Here is a 21,179-nt window from a genome sequence, read left to right as displayed (position 1 = left end):
GTGTTTCATGTTCCAGAAACAGGTCATTAATTCCAGCTAAATCACTTATAGTGCAGTTACCAAAGCCTAGGTTGTATTAAACCTTTCATTTCACAAACTCGCAGCAACAATAAAAGTTGATTTGTTTTGAATACTTCTAAGAAGTGTTTACCCAATAAAGATAAATGGTATTGCATGGCACGATATATGTGCCGATCAATCGCTGTCAATTATACACATGAAGGGGGCTTCTGTTGAAGAAGATGCAGAAACGTTGGATAACAGTTTTATGTCTTGCCCTCAGGCTGTTACGCTATGCGTTGACAAGATTTACTTGTTTTTCATCCATCTTTTATTTTGTTAATATTGATTTAGTCATTGAGGGTCTTAAAAGCATTTCTCTGTTTTGCAACAAGTCTCCCCACTACACATTGGCTGCTTCTGTGCCCCTGCCGTTGTTTAACTATGAGTGGCGGTAACACGTCTACCCATAAGCCTCGCTGTTCATTATTATTCTGATCATCAACATGAATCATAATAGTTGTACGAAAAATATTACAGCAGGAATTCCTATTTGTGAGATGGAATATTGGCAATGTGCCCAATACGTTGGATAACTATTTTTTATATAGCTGTCAAAATTCTTCAAGACACTGATACATTGTTGTGAGGAAGATATTGTTTTTTTCCTGTAGTCTGATCTTAGTCTTTGAATTGCTTGTCCGTTTCTTTCTCCAGAATATATAGTTTGGCTGACTTCATTAAGTCATTCAGCTTACGTGACACTGGCAGAAAACAATAATATTACAAACAATGTGGCATTTCTGTCATTTTAATAGACAGGGTATTGTTATACATGTAAATTTTAGATGATAGACTATAATCGTGAACTAGAATTCGCCTTAAACAGAACCCAGGACCGCTTACATACTGAACGATGTACCATCTTCTCCAGCACAAGGAAGCTCCTACAACTGCAGTTATTATACGAAACTTAAACAAAACCTTAGCTTTAGTTGTTTTGTATTTAAAGAAATACAAAACTAATATAATCCCTCTTACTCTGTTTGTATTTAGTTAATATTATTATGATACTGTATAATTATGTTTACCCCGCTACAACTCTTAACTTAACAAAGATGTATGACATTAACTTTTAAATAAACATTTTTATTTTAAATGTATTTTTGTATTTCTGAATGTGAGTATAAAATAACATAGGTTTCTTTAAACTAGTCATTTCTGAGCATCATATAGCAAGATGTAGTATTACGGGTATATTGTGTTCTGTGGCAGTCCGCAGATCATAATTTCTGAACTGAGGGGGTAAAAAGAAAACGATGAAACATTGTAGAAAGCTGACATCTGAATGGTTAAGAACCCATGGATCCTGCACAGAAACTAGAGAGTCAAAGTATACCTGGCGCTACCTTCTATGATAGCATCATAAAATCCTCACTCTGATAGGTATAGGGGTAATAGATGTGATTTTACTGACATTGCCCTGGATCACCCATTGCACACAATACAGTATACATATGTCAAGTGGATATGGTTGATATAAATATATTAATTTGTTTACATACAATCCTTATGATGTCAGTATCTGAGTCATTTTGACATTGTTAAGGTATATACGCATATATGTTTGTCATTAAAAAGGGTTGGTGATAATATAAGAGTTATTTCCCTTGTATTATCGATCTACTTTTTAACATACTAAAATTTGTAAGGAAGCCTAATTTGAATAAGAAAATAATGACTTCATTCCACTTTTATGATATTTTGGGTTTGTAAAAAAAGTAACACATTATTGTTATTGTGTGTGATATCTCCCACAATCACCTAATATTCCCCACCGTCAGGGCCAATCAGAAGGAGCCAGACGGAGGGGACTGTGATCTCCCACTGCATGTCAGAGTGAACTGTCTTCTCCAACATGGAAAACATTTTCACAATCAATCAGTCTGAGCATAACATTGTGTTTTGGGGGCAGTTGATGTGATTAGCGCACAATCGTCACATCCCCCAACACAGCCTAATCTCTGTGCCTCGTCCTTGAGAGAGAAACCCCTGGAAAAAAATTGATTATTTTTTGTAAAACAGGTCTTTAGAGAGTTCTATAATGGAAGCCACAATTGATTGCCCAATAGAAGAGATTACTGCAGTTGTGCTGATTATGCAGAATGTGCACTCCTGGCGTATATCGCAGGACATTAGCAGTGAATCTGTATTCCCATACTGCCCTGCAGGTTGGCAAGGGTAAAGGTTCTTATGTGGTGGAAATGTTCGCCACTGTCTTAATCACTGATCTCCAGTCGTGCTGAGATCGTATTTCTGTTTTGATCTAAGCTGGTTTTGTAATGGCGATATTTCTGATCTGACACATACTAGGAGTGAAATGAAGATGCTGTGTCGATACACATGTGAAGCTTGGAGGTAATTGGAGAGAAAATTTGATTAATAAATCTAGAAACTTCACTGGCAATGGAAATTATGTTATTTTGGATTGATAATCAGTAGTTCAGTCTAATTGGGGACATGAAATGCTGACTATATGGGTTTGAGGGCAATTATCAGAGCAGTCTTCACTCACACCATAAATACATGATTGGATTACTGCAGCCATGGCGGAACATGGAATACTGAAACAGAGCTGGGAATTTTGAAATGTGTGATCAGTTTTAGGGGTTATGTTCAGTTTTACTTCATATGGAAAACAAATTCCAACAAAAAATAGTTTTTTCTTGTACTTCTCTACACTATTGTGATTTGCAGGATTTATGAACAAAATATTATCTCTGTTAATGATTAATCCACACATTCATCAAACACTCACTCTCTCACTCACTTGTTGTCCGTACTGAACATGAAGGCAACAGAAAAGGATATCAGTTATCAAAAAGTAGGATCATACACCATTGGAATCAATGAAATTGTTACCATGGTAATTTAGTTTGTCCTGGTTTAGCTCATGGCCATTAGACTGTAACAATGATTGCAATATCATACATCACCAGTATGTTGAGGTTAATCGGGAGGCAAATGTTATAACGCACATTAGTATGTAACCTGACTCCACAGCGATGACAGCTGTAAGTCTGGTGTTCTAGGGGCTGTAGGGCTGTCTTCATGCTACAACTGTGGTCTGTGAAGGCCACTGTTGTCCTGTGACTGTTGACAGCTGTAAGTCTGGTGTTCTAGGGGCTCTATGACTGTCTTCATGCTACAACTGTGGTCTGTGAAGGCCGCTGTTGTCCTGTGATGTTGACAGTAATCAGCTGGGATGGTTTAGTAGTGAGGATTATTTATGTAGTATCTGTGGAGATTGATCTAGGAGTGTCATTACTCGTACAATGGAGGAGGATTATGATTCTGTACAAACATTAATTGAATGTGTGTTTGCCAGCTTGGTTGGAGATACAGACCTTGATGGTTTGTGTGGTTATGCTTCATTAAGCCGTCAGCTATAAATGCCCTGACAGATTACCTGTAGTAATATGAAACATCAGATGTTCTTTAACTTCTGTGTTGTATTATACCACATGGGTTTGTTCATGTATTTCTGATGCGTTTTTTCTAAGGTATGATTTTACCAGTTTTAGGGAACCTCTTCTGTCCTCAAGCTAACACATAATTATGCATTCCTATGTGTCTCATTGTGTCCATTAGTTGTCATGTGATCAGCTGATTGAAATCTGTGTAAGAATGCAGAGCTTACAAAAGTATTGAGACAATCTCACACTGTAGTGTTGGTCTTGAGATGGAGAGTTGTCTGCCCCTGTGATTACATACTGTACTTGGTAACACAAAACCAAACATTTCCCCATTGACTTCTTTAGTAATGTTGGTTGTTTATTGAAATGAACTAAGCCCTCAACAGCTATTACGTGTACATGTGTGCAGAGTCGAGTCTTAAAGCAAGAATTAAAACAAAACAAATGACTCAACCCGTTCCTATTTCCGAGCACAGGAAGCCAAACAGACGAACTCTAGTTCCGCACAAAATGACACACCTTGATAACACCCAAGGTCACATTTAGTCATCATGTCAAAATAGGCTGCACTAAATATTGACAAATATGGTCAATTTTCATTACTGGATGGATGTACATTTTAAAAATGCAAGATCATCCAATCACAGCTGTCAGGCTCCCCCTATGAAAGGAGTTTGTTAAACTACAGACTCTGATATGGTGGAGTATAACCTCTATGCTCTGTCAAGTGTACTTTGGGGCGGCAGTGTTGGGGTAGCTGCACTGTTTATGTGGTGCTAAGAAATGTTCTTAAAAGGGTCATTGTATACCATGTGGGGAATTGAACCCAGATCTTCAGCGTGACGAGCAAACACTTGAACCACTTGGCTACGCCACCACCTCCTGTTGATCGTATGCTCAGGTAGGATGTAAGGTTAATCTTACATATCAAAATAATGTTCCCAAGTCATATATTTCATTAATGAGGTATAATACATGTATTCATCGTGGCACATTGCGGCTCACTCTAATCATGGACATTTAGATATTGATATATCAGTGGATTTACATTTGGAAGTCTGAGTTCATCCATACACAGAATTATACATTAATATACATATTTATATTGATGGCATTGCAGTCTGAATTATTTTGTGAGGTTTCAGAGCTGTGGTCTTATTGTATACTCTGGAATGACAGGTATGTGCTCCAGCTGTATTTGAGAAATTAAATAGAAAACATCTATCTATAGTAACACAGAGACCTTGACTTATCCTCTGCCGAATAATTAACTGTAGACAGTAGAATATCGTCTATATCATGCCAGAAAGTGAATATATTTTGTGAGAGTCACCTTTGAATGCACTTATGTATTGTTTATTGTGAATGTTGACTGCACCTTACTGTATTCTTTGGCCATAAAAATATCAATATTTCTGTAACAGCTGTTGTATTTGTTTGTATCTAAATCTAAGGGAGATTAACATGTTTGAAATGAATATTAACCACAGTTATAAGTGTTTGCCCACTTGATCTTTGTGAGATGTGATGCTAACAGTAACATCATAGCCACTGTTGTAGATATATATTTTGTGTGTTAATGTAGATGTTTATGGTCAGACCTTGTGATAAGAAATTTGATTGTGTTTTTCAGTTAGTTAGGTAATACAGGCAGAAGATGAAGCCTTCGATAATGGATGGGGCTTCTCTGGAACCTCTGTGACATTGTACTCTCAGAGTTAAAACCTGAACTTCAGCTCCAGTTTGAGGAATGGTCTATATTGAAGTTTGAATCAAAGGATAGGCTGAGGAATTTGATGTATGGGAGTGATAAACTTTCCTGATAGGGTTAGACCATCATTGAATCTCCCGACTTGGGGCTTTTATAATTTCTGACTTGAGTAAGTACTGATTTATGGATGCCATTTGTTTTTGGAGTAGAGACAAGCTGCATTTTATCAAGATCCCTCCCATTGACATGAAGGAATTTTTTCCAGGGATAAAATTTATATACTTGACTTGACTTTTTACTATGAAATGTCCTGTTTTAGAATGAGCCAGCTTTGATTTCAGGTCCCAGGCATATCAGGTGTCACAAAGTTGTCATGCAGAGTTAAGTCCCTTTGACATGATAGGATCCTATTATCATGGGTTTAAATACTGGTTTGGACTGATTATATTTTTAGGTTTGTAAGTAAAATACCTGTACAGCACTGGGATACATTTCCAACTCTGTCCTAGAATCACAGGGGTGAGAAGATTTTGTTGCAGCGATCCATCTATTTTCTGTAATTATCATGGGACATCCATTATTATCATATATATTTTTTCATGCAAAATACCTCATCCGTATTAGTTAAATCCCATCATCCTTTTCTACAGTGAAGTATGTTTTTCTCTTGTGTAATTCATCTCAACAAAGTCAAAGTCCAAACTGTGAAATCATTTTTCTGAAGAATGAGTCATTACCCAGATATTCTGTGTCAATATATGTGTATCTCCTGTGGTCTACAAGGTACATGCACCAGGAAGAGGGTGATATACACCGTATCTCCCATCTGGGATGGTGGGCAGCTATACTCTACTGGAGGCAATGGACCTGTGACCTTACCAGGCTTGTCATAATTCTGATGGATCGTCTCTTAATCAAAACATTGTTTTTGTGTCGGCCGAGGTCATGATAGGTCACTGTTGCTAGGCCTGTATTGGTTGAAATCTGTCACAAGATAAGACATTGGCTCAAATGCAGGTTTTCCTGTTTACAAATTTTCCCACTCCTGATGAGTATCGTTGTTGATCCAACAGTGAAGTGTTGACTCAGTGGGATTGCATTTATTAACAAATAATTTTCTAATTTTATATTTTTTTAATTTATAATTTATTTACTATAATCTCTTAATATTTACAGTAAATTTCCAGATGTTCCTCAAATTTAATGATAGTTTGGAAGTGAGAGAAAATAAGTTGTGCTGGGTCCTGCCATAGTAGTATATCAAGCAGCCATTTGCAACATTGTCAAGATTTATCATCGAAATGATGGATTTAGCTTTTCCAATCTAAAGAAGTAATTATTTAAATATATATTACCAGATGTGTCAACCTCTGCCTCCATGCTTTCCCCTTTTATCACCACGAAGACTTAGTGTCCCGCCATATTTGAGACCACTTCATTACATCCTCTACCACAAACCAGCAGCTTGTTTGTTATCACAAGATATCTTAATTGGAAAATATTTTCTTCAAAGAGTTCAAAGTTTTGTCTGGATCTAGGTTGATCAATTTTTGTATGAACTTCATCGAGAAGCGTGATCCCTTTAAGATAATTTAACATGTGTATTCCTTTCTTTAGGAGAAGCGTTTTCATAAATAATGGCAGTCTCCCAGGAGCTGTCAGTAGATATCTCCAGTGTATGTTTTGTGTGCCTAAAAGATGTGCTCCAGTGGTTTGTTTTACTCAGAGATATATATAAACTGCACCATTTGTTTTTATGTTGACAGTGCTAAGCCAAGCAAAATAACATTTAGTGTTTATTTTGTACGTAGAACCAATAGCTGTAATACAAATTGTTATCTAATTCTTACACACAAACATTGCTCCAGCAATAAAGATAATGGTGTTTACTCAAAGCTCATGAGGTAACAATGTCAACTCAAGTTGTAATCAAACAGTGCCCTGTACCCTCCCTTGTCACAGCTGGGCAGCTATTACCACTATCTGATGGTAGTCGCCTGACCGTGTCCGCTTCAGTCACACCTCTGGATACAGCGATAACACAGCAAGGATATGTAACTTGGCCAGCTTGGAGTTCTGTGTCTGTAGTGTTCTATAAGATATGAAAACTGGAGTTGTTCAACAATGCTGTTATCATCCGTGATGATGAAATCTAAAGGTGAGTGGGAGATGCAATATATATGTATGACGATATGAGAGATAGCGCCCCTCTATGCTTATACTGATGGAAGTTATGGGGTTTGAGGGTTTGTGGGATTCTTTACGACTTACACCGAGGTGCTGCAGCCTGAGCGATGCTTGCTGACATCTATATATATATGAAGACAGGGTTTCATGTACTTCTGTACTTTTTGTTATTAGAATGAAAGCTGAGCATATCAGCTGGGAAAATGTCTACCACAGCTGAAGATTTGAATTACATAATTTTATTCCTTTGAAATTCATGTTTATTATACAAATATAAGTGACAAAACCCATTCCTTGATCATGAGAAATCTGTTGCTGAAAGTTTGGTATAAGATACTATTCTGGTATTGACTATGATATGTAGAGCCCTGTTACGCTTGCACCATGGGGAATTATGTCTGTTGTCGGTTTGTGAAATTCTTTACGACTTCCAACAAGCAATGGCACTGTGCCATGAGTGATGCTTGTGCATAGATGAAGATAACATTTAGTTTACTACTGTTTTGGTTTGCTAGAGGCAATGGTTGCATGGAACTGACATCATTTGGGGAAATGTTAGAAAACTGATGCTGACTACCAAAGTTTTTAAGTTTGTCTAAAGTAAGCTTATTGTTTATGATGTAAGTAACAAAACCCTGTCCATGATTGTAGCAATTCTCTTGCTAACATTTTGATGTAAGATTTTGGTATTGGTGATGATGTTGATGATGTTGCTACTGATTTGTTGACTGTCAGAGGCAGCATGGACCCCAACTGTTGATGAGTGAGTGAGTGAGTGAGTTTAGTTTAACGCCGCACTCAGCAATATTCCAGCTATATGGTGGCGGTCTGTAAATAATCGAGTTTTGACCAGACAATCCAATGATCAACAACAGGAGCATCGATCTGCGCAATTAGGAACCGATGACATGTGTCAACCAAGTCAGCGAGCCTGACCACCCGATCCCGTTAGTCGCCTCTTACGACAAGCAAGGGTTACTGAAGGTTCATTCTATCCCAGATCTTCACAAGTAAACTGTTGACAAAACAAAAACCATGTGTGTTACATACTCAGCAGCATCTGAGAAAACACACTGTGTGAACCCTGCACACTTTTGCCATATGTGAACAAAGTTACTTTGAGTTGAATTTTTTATTTGGGCCTATCAAACCATATGCTTTTCAAGTTTTCCAAACAGTTTCTTAATATTGTTAAATAATAATTCTACTGGTAATTAGGAGCTTGCCTAGAGTAAACCCTCATGTATGAACAGACAGTGTTGGTAAACAGTGTCTGGTCCAGTGCAGGTGTGTCCGTGAGGCTCCGTGCTTGGTACAGTTTCACCATGGTTTTCTCTTTGCTCATCTTGAGGGGAATGAGAAACTATCTACACATGTCCAGTCTCATATCCATATTCCAATAGACAATGTCATAACAGCTTCTGTACAGAATCCAAATATCCCCCTCAAAGAACTTGTTACATTACAATATTCACTGATGATCAAAATGACTGACACTATCATAGATTATTTGTCCTCTGTGTGTGTGTGTGTGCGCATACGTCTGTCTGTCCATCCAACCAACCATCTCACGCTCTGTCTCTCTCTCTCCATCCAACCAACCATCTCTCTCTCTCTCTCTCTCTCTCTCTCTCTCTCTCTCTCTCTCTCTCTCTCTCTCTCTCTCTCTCTCTCTCTCTCTCAAGTGTGTTCTAATCAAGTGTGCTGCAGGTTTAATATTGAGAGCTGTGAGCTTGGATTTGGGTACACTTCTACTGATGCAGTGAAACTTAAATTGAAGTACTCGATTTGCCCCTTGAGGGCCTGCATAGATATTTGGTTGACCTGTTCTGAAGGGAAGGAGTTGGCAGAATATTCACGTGATAGATACACATCCCATGAATCTTGGGAGAGGACTTTGAACTGAATGGAATGTTTGATTGAGTTGAGAGAAGGAAGAATAATAACATTGATCTGATGAAGAAGAGTATTTTGTTTGATTGTATTGCTGTACTTTCAAAACTGATTGAATTTTTTAGCCAGCAATTTCCTGCTTTTGATGAAAATGTTGAGTTGATTATGTGGTATTATACCATACAAAGTTACATGACATCTTTGGTGGTTGATTCTGTCTGTTTTTGACTGGCTGAATTTCTGCAGATACTGTTGTACCATCCTCGGTAATTTTGACAGATGGTAGTTTGGGAGTTCCGCTGATAGAATTAGGAGAGAAAAATACCACATTAAATTGCAGATGTTGAAATGTCAACACTGAATATTCAATATAATTTGCAAACCTGAAAGTGTGTAATATTTATTGATGCTGTAGAGGCATGACGCTGTCTGTGTGTGTATTGATACGGACATGATATGATTACACCCTGGTAGACGTGACACGAGTCTTGACAACCAAACTGCCATGTAAGTAAAATGTAGACGATAATCGAACAGATCATAGGTGTTCTGGTAAATATCAATCAAACTTGGTCTGTAATGAATACAGTTCCCAGTCGTCAGCCAGAACATGATTTCCTTATTGGGGGCTGAAACAGTGAGTGAGTGAGTAAGTTTAGTTTTACCCCGCCTCCAGCAATATCACAGCTGGGGACACCAGAAATGGGCTTCACACATTGTACCCATGTTGGGAATCGAACCCGGATCTTCAGCGTGATGAGCACTAGGCTACCCCACCGCCCCTGGGACTGAAACAAACATGGTACTTGTGAGTAAGAGAGAACAGTAATGGAGTTACATCATGGTTTCTCATCTTGACCTGGGAGGACATATTGAAGTGATGCATGTGTCAAACATTTAACATGATGGGGAAATGCATGAGCACAGGTATGGTGCTGTCAAGCCAGAAAACGTGAATTCGGTCAGTCTTGGATTCCAGCTTACTGCCACTGACGCATGTACATATAAGACAATAAATATTGTTGGCTTCAGAAACCTTTCAACAAAGTTTCCTTGGAATGGCAACTAGAAAACATACTCCTCATAATACAGGTTTACATCCATAATGTTCTCCCCTGAGATATTTTCCTCACAAGGATGAAATACTGAAAGTATGCCAATAGTCCATTTCAGTGTTAACACTCATATAACATGATCATATTTGTAGCTTACAGAATTATACTTCTTATCTAGCAATCACATACACTGTAATGTTTTGACCTGTTTCTGGTCCTAGTGGTTCGTATTAACCCAGTACAGTGTTATATGGTATGTGATATCAGTCAATACTGACACTTATTGTGACAGTTACAGCTCTATGTGTGCTATCTTGTTACACATTGTTTTATTATGTTCCGATCCTACTGCTTCAACAAAGGCTTGTGTCAAACATATAGGAGAACTTGTCCTTTCAAGTTTTAACTTGAATTTAGAAATATGTGCATATTCTACTGCCATGATGGCCAATCAGAGGTTTCCAAATCACAATATCTGATTGAAATCTGTGGCAACATTTATATTGCATCACAATGAGCGGGGTTATGTCAAATAGTGATGTACAGTGAAGACCATGTAAGACTTGCCTAGATGTGTTGGTATGTCCATATCATGGCTGTTTATGAAATAGCTATACCACATGCTGTACTTCCAGTGCTGTCAAATAGTGATGTACAGTGAAGACCATGTAAGACTTGCCTAGATGTCTTCATATGTCCATATCATGGCTGTTTATGAAATAGCTATACCACATGCTGTACTTCCAGTGCTGTCAAATAGTGATGTACAGTGAAGACCATGTAAGACTTGCCTAGATGTCTTGGTATGTCCATATCATGGCTGTTTATGAAATAGCTATACCACATGCTGTACTTCCAGTGCTTGACAGATATGTGAAGTATTTCGATGAAAACAGCCTCTGTTTGATCATATACAGTCCCATAGATTGTTTAAAGGCTATCCTTGGTGTTTCTTTCTCTGAGTTTGACAATTGACCCCAAACTTTGGACTAAAACTATGCTGAATCTCATTGTCTTTGTGTAGCGCTAGGTTACATGTATGTGTAACCAGTCCATATTCAGCCTTGCAGTGATAGATCTACAGGTAACCTTACATTGAAAACACAGAAGGTATACCTACATAGTATAGTGTCCTCCAACCTTGTGGTATCGCATAACCATAGTTCTTTATTCACATTGCAACTAAAATATACAGCAAGCATCTGTGACCAAATATACCAGTTTATTATGTCTGTCAGTTTGATTTACACATGTTCGTTATAACCCTAGTTTTGTGTATTTAGATACCTGTATAATGTACTCCTACCGGGACACTGTCACAGATGACCTGCCTGGCATGTTTCCATTGCATGTCCTGGGAATGTAGTTGTACTGTCAGTCGGAATAAAGACACACCTATTTCAGGTCCTGCTTCAGGTATTTTCCTGCTCAGCTTGTCAGGAGGTGGTAGCAAAAAGAATGAATAAGTAAGATATTATCTCTACCTGCTAGATTGACAAACCTTATAAAATTTCACTTAGCAAACATACTGAGCATTTGGAACAAGATTTGCTAGCACACATGGTCCCACTTTGATTATGTGTAATATATCCATGAAGATAGAAACCACAAAAATTATATAATATTTCACAATCTAGATCTAAAGTATCACATTCTGTCTGACAACGTTCTGAAAAAAAAAAGTTCCTGAAGATACTGGAAATTATTTTTCATCTTAGGGTTCAGAACAGCCTAAGAAGTGTTTCCAGAAAGTGTGCCCCCTAAAACCATTCCCAGGCTGTCTAAGCTGTCTGTCTTGCTAATAGTGTGTTTGTTGTTCTGTAACCTGTCTTGTGAGAGGTGATGGACATACCTTTTTAAACAACTTGACACATCATACCTGGACAGGATGGTTGCTGGTGGTGACAAGTCACAGGTGTACGTGGTTGTACCAGGTGAAGCAGTATAATGAAGGGGGCAAGCACAATCGTACATCATCTTGAAACCCTGGATGATGATTACACTGACAATATAAACCCTTGAATCACCATCTGGCTAAAGTCCATGTCTGTGTACATGAACAGGTCAGTTTCCACTGGGATGGTAGTGGCATACTTGGATTAATGGTTTGAACTATATTCTTCCCAAATATCTAATTATTTCACATGACAGAGGATTCTGAGACATATTGAGACAATTTCTTTGCATATTTCAATCAGAGTAGTCTGGTCCAGTCTCGATTATTTACAGACAGCTGCCATATAGCTGGAATATTGCTGAGTGCGGCGTAAAACTAAACTCATTTTCTCCAATCAGAGTATCATGTTGTATTGCCTTTCTGGAACATCCATGGACCCCAAGACCTGCGTTATGGCGAGTATTACGATTGTATTAGGTAATCTTTTTGTGACCTTGGCCTCACAACAGGTGGCGCTGAGAGTGGGTTGAATCCCAGTTGGTCAATACGACACCTGTGGTATCTATCACCTGGGGCTGTAACTGTAACTATTAATGTGATTCCTGGGTGTCTGCTCTTCGAGTTGTTTCTCTTCTGGCTTATATTCCAGGACCATATGAATTATATGGATGAAAAGTATTTGCTGCCAAATATTTGCTATTCATTCACATCAGGAATATTGAAACTACTAAATGCACAGGTGAAAATGTATCGTCCTGAAAATATGACATTATTTTTAAATATATTGTCCCAGATTATTCAGCTGGTAGCATTAATGACTCTTGTAATGGACTGTGTAGAGGGGTTGCAGTTGGTGTTGTTACAATAAGTTCCAGTGAAGGACAGGGCACCAGATGAGGGTCGTATCGGCATATGTACGGATCAAAAATATGCACGATACGGTAGGAAATAATTTAGAAACCGTAGCAGATACGCACCACAGCAATGGTGTACGGTCTTAGCATCATTTACAGACATATTTATCTGAAAAAGAATTGTTTTATTGTTCATTGACCTGTTTACACAAGACTAGCAATGTTGTTACTCTAAATGTACACTTAAGGTTTTCCAGTACTCCTATATTGAACAAATAAGGAGTACGACTCCTGATGTTGAAAAATTATCTGGAGCCCTGGAAGGATGCATTGCTGGAACAAACATTAGCTCAGTTTCTAAAGACACATCTATGTACGTGTACAAATAAACACTGTAACTCATTGTGTATCCATCTTTTACTGGGGCATCGATCGTCTTACAACATGGTCGGTCAGTATATAATATGTGGATATCAATGTAGCAGTCTGTAGGTACAGGTGTGCTGGTCTTTACCTGTGAGTCGTGTGATGTTTGATCTATACATAGAGCACACTGTGGATGTATTTCTACCTATGTCAGGTGAAGTATGGATGTCAACAGCTGCTGCCAGTTACAACATTTGGGACTGTGTCAAAATATTTGTGTTATAAGAGATGAGAATGTAAGTACTATTTAATATCACTTACCAATCCTCAAGTCAATACCTATTGATTATTTTATATACAAGTCAGTATTTGGAATGAGGTACATTCTAACTTTCTCAGAAATTGACTGAAACTTTTGATATGGCCCCTCTGCAATGTCTCTGCGCAGTATGTGAAGGATATTTGAAGGGGAATAATTTTGTTTTATTACATGATTAATGTGCAGAAAATCAATTCTGTTTGCATTTCAGTAAAGTAGTATAACAGTTATTGACCAGAAATTTTAAAAAAAAGGATAAAATGTGTGTATTGATGGTTATCGTGTTTTCCTATCTCATAGGCGTCAAACATAATCATATGGACACACACAGCCCTGGCTAAATAGAGACTACTCTGCCTCATCCTCATTAATGCAGGGGAATATTCACTATCATAGATCTCTTTTGAGCCCAGATGTGAAAACATCTGGAGTGAGTGAGTGAGTTTGGTTTCACGCCGCTTTTAGCAATATTCCACCAATATCACGGTGGGGGACACCAGAAATGGGCTTCACGCATTGTGCCTATGTGGGGAATTAACCCGGGTATTCGGCGTGACGAGTGAACGCTTTAACCACTAGACTACCCCACCGCCCCAAATACATCTGGACCATGTTCTCTCCTGATTGAGAGACTGAAGAGGATATCATAAGTACTTGATGTGACTGAATTAGCATGTCATCTCAAATACAACATCCAGTAGGATAAGGACTGTTCTCTCTTTGTCTTGAAATTCAAGAAAACACTTGTGAATGTTCACTCCTAAGAGTCTTCTGATGCAAATAGATCCTTTTAAAGTTCAACGAGAAGCCCCCACAATTCTAAATGTAGATCTATGCTAAATGTGTTTTTAAAATTGTATATTCAATTTTAAAAACACATTTAGCATAGATCTACATTTAGAATTGTGGGGGCTTCTCGTTGCTGGTTGATTCCAATGAGAGCTATTCTATGCTAAGTTTAACAAGGAGTGGAAGTTTGTGATGTCGCTGCCATAACAAATTATCTTAGTGAATGGGTCCAGGTTATTAATCACAGTACAATCTAGATATAATACCCTAGATCGTGGAGGATGGATTTTCTCAATGCTGTAATCGGAATGAAGGTCAAGGTCACAATGATGGCCAACGTCAGTGGGAAGTAGGGAGGAAGATGGTTCGGAATGTGGTTCACTGGTAGCAGCACAAGGTCCTCGGACAAACCCCACATTGTCGGGTGATGTGTGTTTTATTTGTTTTGCTCACACGTATCATTGTGAAAATCAACGTGGGGGTTTCCATGGCTGAAAACACTTCCAATAAAACTCAAAACGTCCTAATGAGTTTCAGATTGAAAAAAGCCAATGTATTCATTAAAGCCCATTTATTGCATATTGGCTTGTGAGATTTTTTGGGGGCAGTGTTTATTGAGACCTGAATTTCATTGTTTGATTGAAGCCCGGCTCGTACAGGATTCTACCGCACGCCTTGCTTTGATGGTCCTTACTGAAGAAGGTTATGTTCTTCCACAAACAGTGGTTGATGTGCTGTGATGAATATCTTCAACTGCTACATGTGATATTAATGGATGAACCTGCGGCTCGTTGGGGGGGGAATTTGTACGACCTCTGTGTTTGGAATAACAACAATGACGAATTAGACGCATTGTTTATTGCTTTAATGGTGATGTTGTTTAGTCATGCATTAACTTTTAGCCATATCTTAACTTGCATCTAGAGTATATACTCGGTGGGGATTCCTTTCTGAATGGGCCTCAGTACCTCATTAGAGACGACAAATATGTGTATTGGCTGGTTTTCATATGAAATACGAAACAGTGTTCATGTATTGTAGATTTTCTTTTCTTTTTTAAAACATGCGTTTATGACATGATATGTTTTTAGGTTAACAAGATATATTACAGAAGTACATATATATTTTCATGTATTTGTTTTGATATAATCACTGTCAGGAGTCTGGTTTTGACATTGCAAATGTCATGGGGAACATTACTAGTCTGCTGTTGTCTCTGAATGTCAAATATTCCATGCTTTGTGCATGACAGGGTTGGTTAATGATCTGCTGAGTCAGCGTTACCGACCTGTCTCTATGTGGTAGGATGCTGGTAGTGCAGGCTTCTATAGAATACCTAGACCCGGATGACAGTGCAACATGTAAGTATTGGCTTCGGCTATTGATTGTGGAAGAAGGAAGGAGAGTTTAGAGAAATAAAACGTGCATTTACACCATTTTCCGATTGTGACCTTTGACATTTTGTAGAAATGTGACGATGGAGTGAAATGCCTTGAATAAGAGTTGTGTGAAAATTGGGACTTGGGACATGTATCTAGCTTTGAAAGGTGTAACGCTGAGTTGAGTGGTGAGAAGAACAAGGATATTGTGCGTGACTTGTGGACGTTAATGACGATCAATACTCTCACAGCAAAATGAATAGGGATAGATTGGTCTGAATTTAATACGCTATTGATGTTAACATGCAACTGAAAAAAAGGAGTAAAGAATATGTGGATAAGTTAAATATGATCATGGAAAGAACAAACACGAGTATAATGGAGCATCTTTGTGTCCTGTCTTGTTCAGTGCATGAGATGAAGTATGAAAGGTGTGTGTGTGTGTGCGTGCCTGTGTGTGTGTGTCTCTGTGTCTGTGTCTGTGTCTGTGCAACAATTACAATGTGTTAGTTTGTTACATACATACTGACATTGTACCTCTGATTTTATCGACTGGACATGTTTTTTCTTCCAAATCAGCCTGGGTGGTTGAAATAAACATTTGTGCATTCAAATACTTTTCTTCATTATTTACATATATTTTTATTTCTGCTTCAATCATCTAAAAGTAAAAAAAAATACTTCTTACAATCTGTTTCATCATTGTATGCAACTAAGCCACAATAATTAAACATATTCTCTTCAACTAATTGGTTGGATATTTTTTAACTCTGTAAACCAAGTGACACCACATCAGATAATAATCCCTATGTATATTTGAACTAATGAAATTTGAGATGAAATGTGAGATATTAGTATCTGAAACACCTTACTTCGCCCATATCTGGTTATCACAGCCTACACATACACTAAATAGGTTTCGTTCATTCAGCGTGTCGGGTTTATCAGTAACAAAGTGACGATCCTCCAATCAGCACGTCTCCATCTGTTATCATCAGTCAATGTTGATGTGTCTCCATGGCTTGACAGACAATTATGCACGTAGCACTGACATCTGCTGTCGACAGTTTCTGGAAACACTCGTTCTGATTGTTTTTAAGGGAACAAAGAAGTTAGCAGATCACCACTAGCTAAATAGTAGTCCACTAGCTGATGACTAGTCCACTAGCTGATGACTAGTCCACTAGTGAAGACCTGCCTTCTACGTAACATTACTACTTGGTGTAAGAAGTTCTAAAAACATTGGTATCAGAGGTAGTACTGCGTCGAACCCTGTGACTTGTGTTGGAGGCATACTAGTCCTTCAAGCTTCTCACCACTCTTGGACTAGTAAACTATCAGACTAGTGTGTGTCTAGTCAAACCTTGTGGGTCTTGAATGTGAAAACAAGTCATTCACAAATCACAGATAATTCATTATGGTTGCTGTGCATGGAGACGGAGTCTGGCACAGAGAGCAAGATCGTGGATGTACATGGATAAGCTGATGTAGTGAGATTGGTGCCTGAAGGAGAACTGTAAGGAGCTTTCAGACATTTATTGGATTGTCTTTTATTCAGAAATTATTCCTGACAAACTTGACAGTGAGGTAATTTGCCTTAAGGCTTGGCCATTCACTTAAAGGCACATGACCAGGACAGAGGGACCCTTTGTGTTAAGGGCCACCGTTTATGTCATCAGCTGTCCAGCAAACACTATCTTCAATATCTTGATGCCGGGTAACCAAATCGGTAGTCAAGCCTTGTTACCACAGAGGACAAACTTTTTATAGCCAAACTGCCTGTATTTCTGTTAAAAAGTAGGAGCTGACAGTAGAGACTGATTAATCATCCCAAACCAGCTGAAATAGTTTTCTCAATTCAACGAAGTCACATCCCCAGTGAACTAAGCAACCTTTAAGGGTCAGGCAGGGGAACAAAGGCAACACCCTGAAGTCCTTAAGGACCCGGGCATCTTGAACGCCCTGAGATAGGGATTTGTCCAGGGGGCGAGGCGAGTATGGATTATTCTAAGGGGCCTGAGCTGTCCATGACAGAGAAAATGGCCGAGGGATTCTATTGATCAGCGGCAAGCCTATAGAGTAACGGGCTCAGTTATTGTTCAACCAAGGGGAAATGGATTTCGTGGTTATGATGGGGCTACACCGGTCCAGTTCATTACGAGGTATGTGAATCCAGCGCTGCATCTCGATCACGGGAGCTCCACGCGGGGATGTTTGTATTGGAGTCTCGTTGAGTTGGAGCTAGTTTTAAGTTTGGTGTAAGTTATTAGCTTGTTGTTGGCCTACCAGAGTGGATGTACTGAGCGAGCAACCTCCAGGATATTACCTGGCTATGAGGTAAGCAGTGAATGACTCTGTCACTAACTACTTGGCAAACTGACACAGCGTTGCTCAAAGATTTTGCTACTTTACATTCATAACCAACTGGCAGCAATAATTCTCCTTTCAAAGTCACTTGCTTTTCAGAGAAGAAGGCCCATCGGAGTGAAAATATCTTTTAAGGATTGAATCAGCTTTTGAACTGTCTGATGATTCACTGGTCTGTTTTGATCTGAGATTCTGCTGTATTATAAAGTGGAATCCCCTCTGTCGTTAAAAGAAGAAACTGATTTCACCTGGATATTGATGAAATTGTTTGTGTTTATTATACATCATCATGAAAAGTCATAGCTATATAACCTGCAAATCAGATGTCTGTGTCCATGTCAGTGTCTTTGTGAGCTAATTGTGTCAGTCTGTGTCTGTGTGTGTCTTCCTCTCTGTGTGTGTGTCTGTGTGTGTGTATATGTGTCTCTGTGTGTGCATGTGCATGCATGTGTGTGTGTCTGTGTGTACATGTGTCTCTGTGAAAGTGTCTGTGTCTTCAGTGTACACTACACAGAGTACACATGTGGAGCATTAAGACTTACCAGGTAACTGCCCAAACATTGTTACGCAAGAAAGGGTTGAAAAGAAACGTGTAAGTAACCCTGTGACCATGACATGATATTAACAACATATTGTGAAATATACACTTATATTCAGATACAATTTGAATATAGCCCGATGTTGTGTAGTTACATTAACAGTATTTATTTAAAACCTGTCCTCATGCTGAAATAGACCTTGTGTGTTGTGAACAATCTCCATACATCTCTTAGCAAAGGGAGAATTTACAAGGTAATAACTTTTGTGTCAATCCATTCTGCTCCAGAGCTCATAAACAGCTGATATCAACACATTTACCCTGGTACATGCTCTTGAAGTACACCAGTGTGGCCCAGTTAGAAGAGCAGCAGTTAAATTTGAACTTTGGTTGTCACCTATCTCTGTGAAATATTATAGTCTGAAGCAAATAAGTATTTGTTTACCGTTGCCTAATCTGTATTGACAAGAAATATAAAGATTATTTGTGGTATTGAATATGAAACTGCATTTTTCTTTGTCACGTTTCATTCTATTTGCTTTCTCTGTTGCTGTTTGAGTAGGAAAATGCTATTAAAATTGGTATTGCATGTACAAAATGATTATTTCATATTATGTCATGACTTATCTTGTGCATGACAAGAAAATATGTTGGTGGTCTTAATGTGTATGAGAACACTAATACCTAGGCCTGGGTGGGGGGAAGGGGGACATCTGCGTTGAGGTTCTTCTGTCAGAAGCTAGTCCTTCTCATGATTCCCGTGTCATGGGAGCTGAATCTATTCTTGGGAGAAAGAAAGGGCAGGATTTTATTGTCAACTGAATCTCTGATTGTCATGTAATCCTGCAGTTGATAGCATTAGAGGCTTTCTTCATGCTCTCTCAACCTCTGCAGCCATCTTGAACCAAGGCATTAAGGAGGGGAGAGGCGCTGTGTTGTCATGGCCCAGGGGTAAGACAATACTCAGCAGATACCATCTTTCTGATTTGTGATGTATGAACTTCAGATAACAAAATGTTTTCGATACAATTCCCCAGGATCTTATACAAGTTGTATCTCAGGCTTGTATTTCCAATGTTTAAAGTTTCCCTGTTCTATGGACTGCACATGTTATCAGTGTGGATGAGTGGTTCTGTGATGCTATATTCCTGTTGTATCACAGCCAGACAACCAGACATGGGGAATCAAACTTCAGAACAAACACTTTAACTGCAGGGCTACTCCGGACATTTTTAGGGTTTACAAAGCTTATATGTCCCCTGTCTTTGTTCAGATTCATTGCTTTCTTGGAAAGTAAAATTTGACTTTTAAAGTGGCCAAGCCAAACTACCAGTGGTGAGTTCTGTCCTCGGGGTATGTGGATTTAGAAGGAAATATAATACTTGTAAGTAGTGGAATCCAATATTTGCTGAATAAGGAGCTGTAGGGCTATTAGTATGGTCTATTCTGGATCAGAAATCAATTTGAAATCTGATAACTTGGTATTGTTGTTTGTATCCTGTCTGTTATATCCGCCAGGAGCATTTCATCAAATTATCCTAACCACATGTTCCAAGGCTCACCTTCCCTATACAGACATGGTGTTCCTTCTTCCAATGAAAGCATTCATAAGTGTGTGGACATTTGCGCTTTATAAGTGACATTATTATTATTATTATGTGGGTTCACTCTTGGGGATCTGCCAAAATTTAGATAACAAGAGTGGTTTAGCTGACTTGATATCACTGATCCCAGCTTTGACACAAAGGCTTGTGTTTTTCTCCAATCACTACTGCCCAAGTTAGGTGACCAGTGAGTGGACGGTAGATGCTTGTGCAGACCATCTGTTGCATCATCTAGGCCATCCCTGTAATGGACTGTTTGTCCAACATATACTTATCAACCCAGGTCAATGGCTCCTTCTGATCTGTCTGAGGGAGGTCATGCATGTGTTGACCATTGTTATTGACCCAAAGTTGAATGGTCAAAGGAAAGTTATGTAATTGTGATTCTTATGTGGCCATGGTGACCTCTGTTTTGTCCAGCAGAAGACCTTCCTTTCCTAATAGGGGCAGTGGGGTAGCCAAGTGGTTAAAGCGTTTGCTCGCCTTGCCAAAGACCAGGGTTTAATTCCCCACATGGGTACAATGTGTGAGGCCCATTTCTGGTGTCTCCTGCTGATATTGCTGGAATATTGCTGAAAGCAACATAAAACCATGCTCATTCAATCCTTTCCCAATAATCCTTACAGTGCTTTTTCTTATGAAACCCGGTCTGTTTCTGCCACATAAAAAAAAATACAACCCGCAGATGTCTGCTACAGGAGGAGAGGTTACTCATTCCAATACAACTATTTGATTGGTATGTCG

General features: G+C 38.7%; 1 protein-coding gene across 1 annotated transcript in view; it reads left to right on the top strand.

Annotated features, from left to right (window-relative positions):
• Positions 1–21,179, top strand: part of LOC124267260 — a 219,708-nt gene that overhangs the window by 125,426 nt on the left and 73,103 nt on the right.

This window comes from Haliotis rubra, unplaced genomic scaffold (assembly GCF_003918875.1).
Source record: "Haliotis rubra isolate DU_JTF1 unplaced genomic scaffold, ASM391887v1 Scf130, whole genome shotgun sequence".
Taxonomy (NCBI): Eukaryota; Metazoa; Mollusca; class Gastropoda; order Lepetellida; family Haliotidae; genus Haliotis; species Haliotis rubra.
This window is presented reverse-complemented; position numbering and strand designations above follow the sequence as displayed.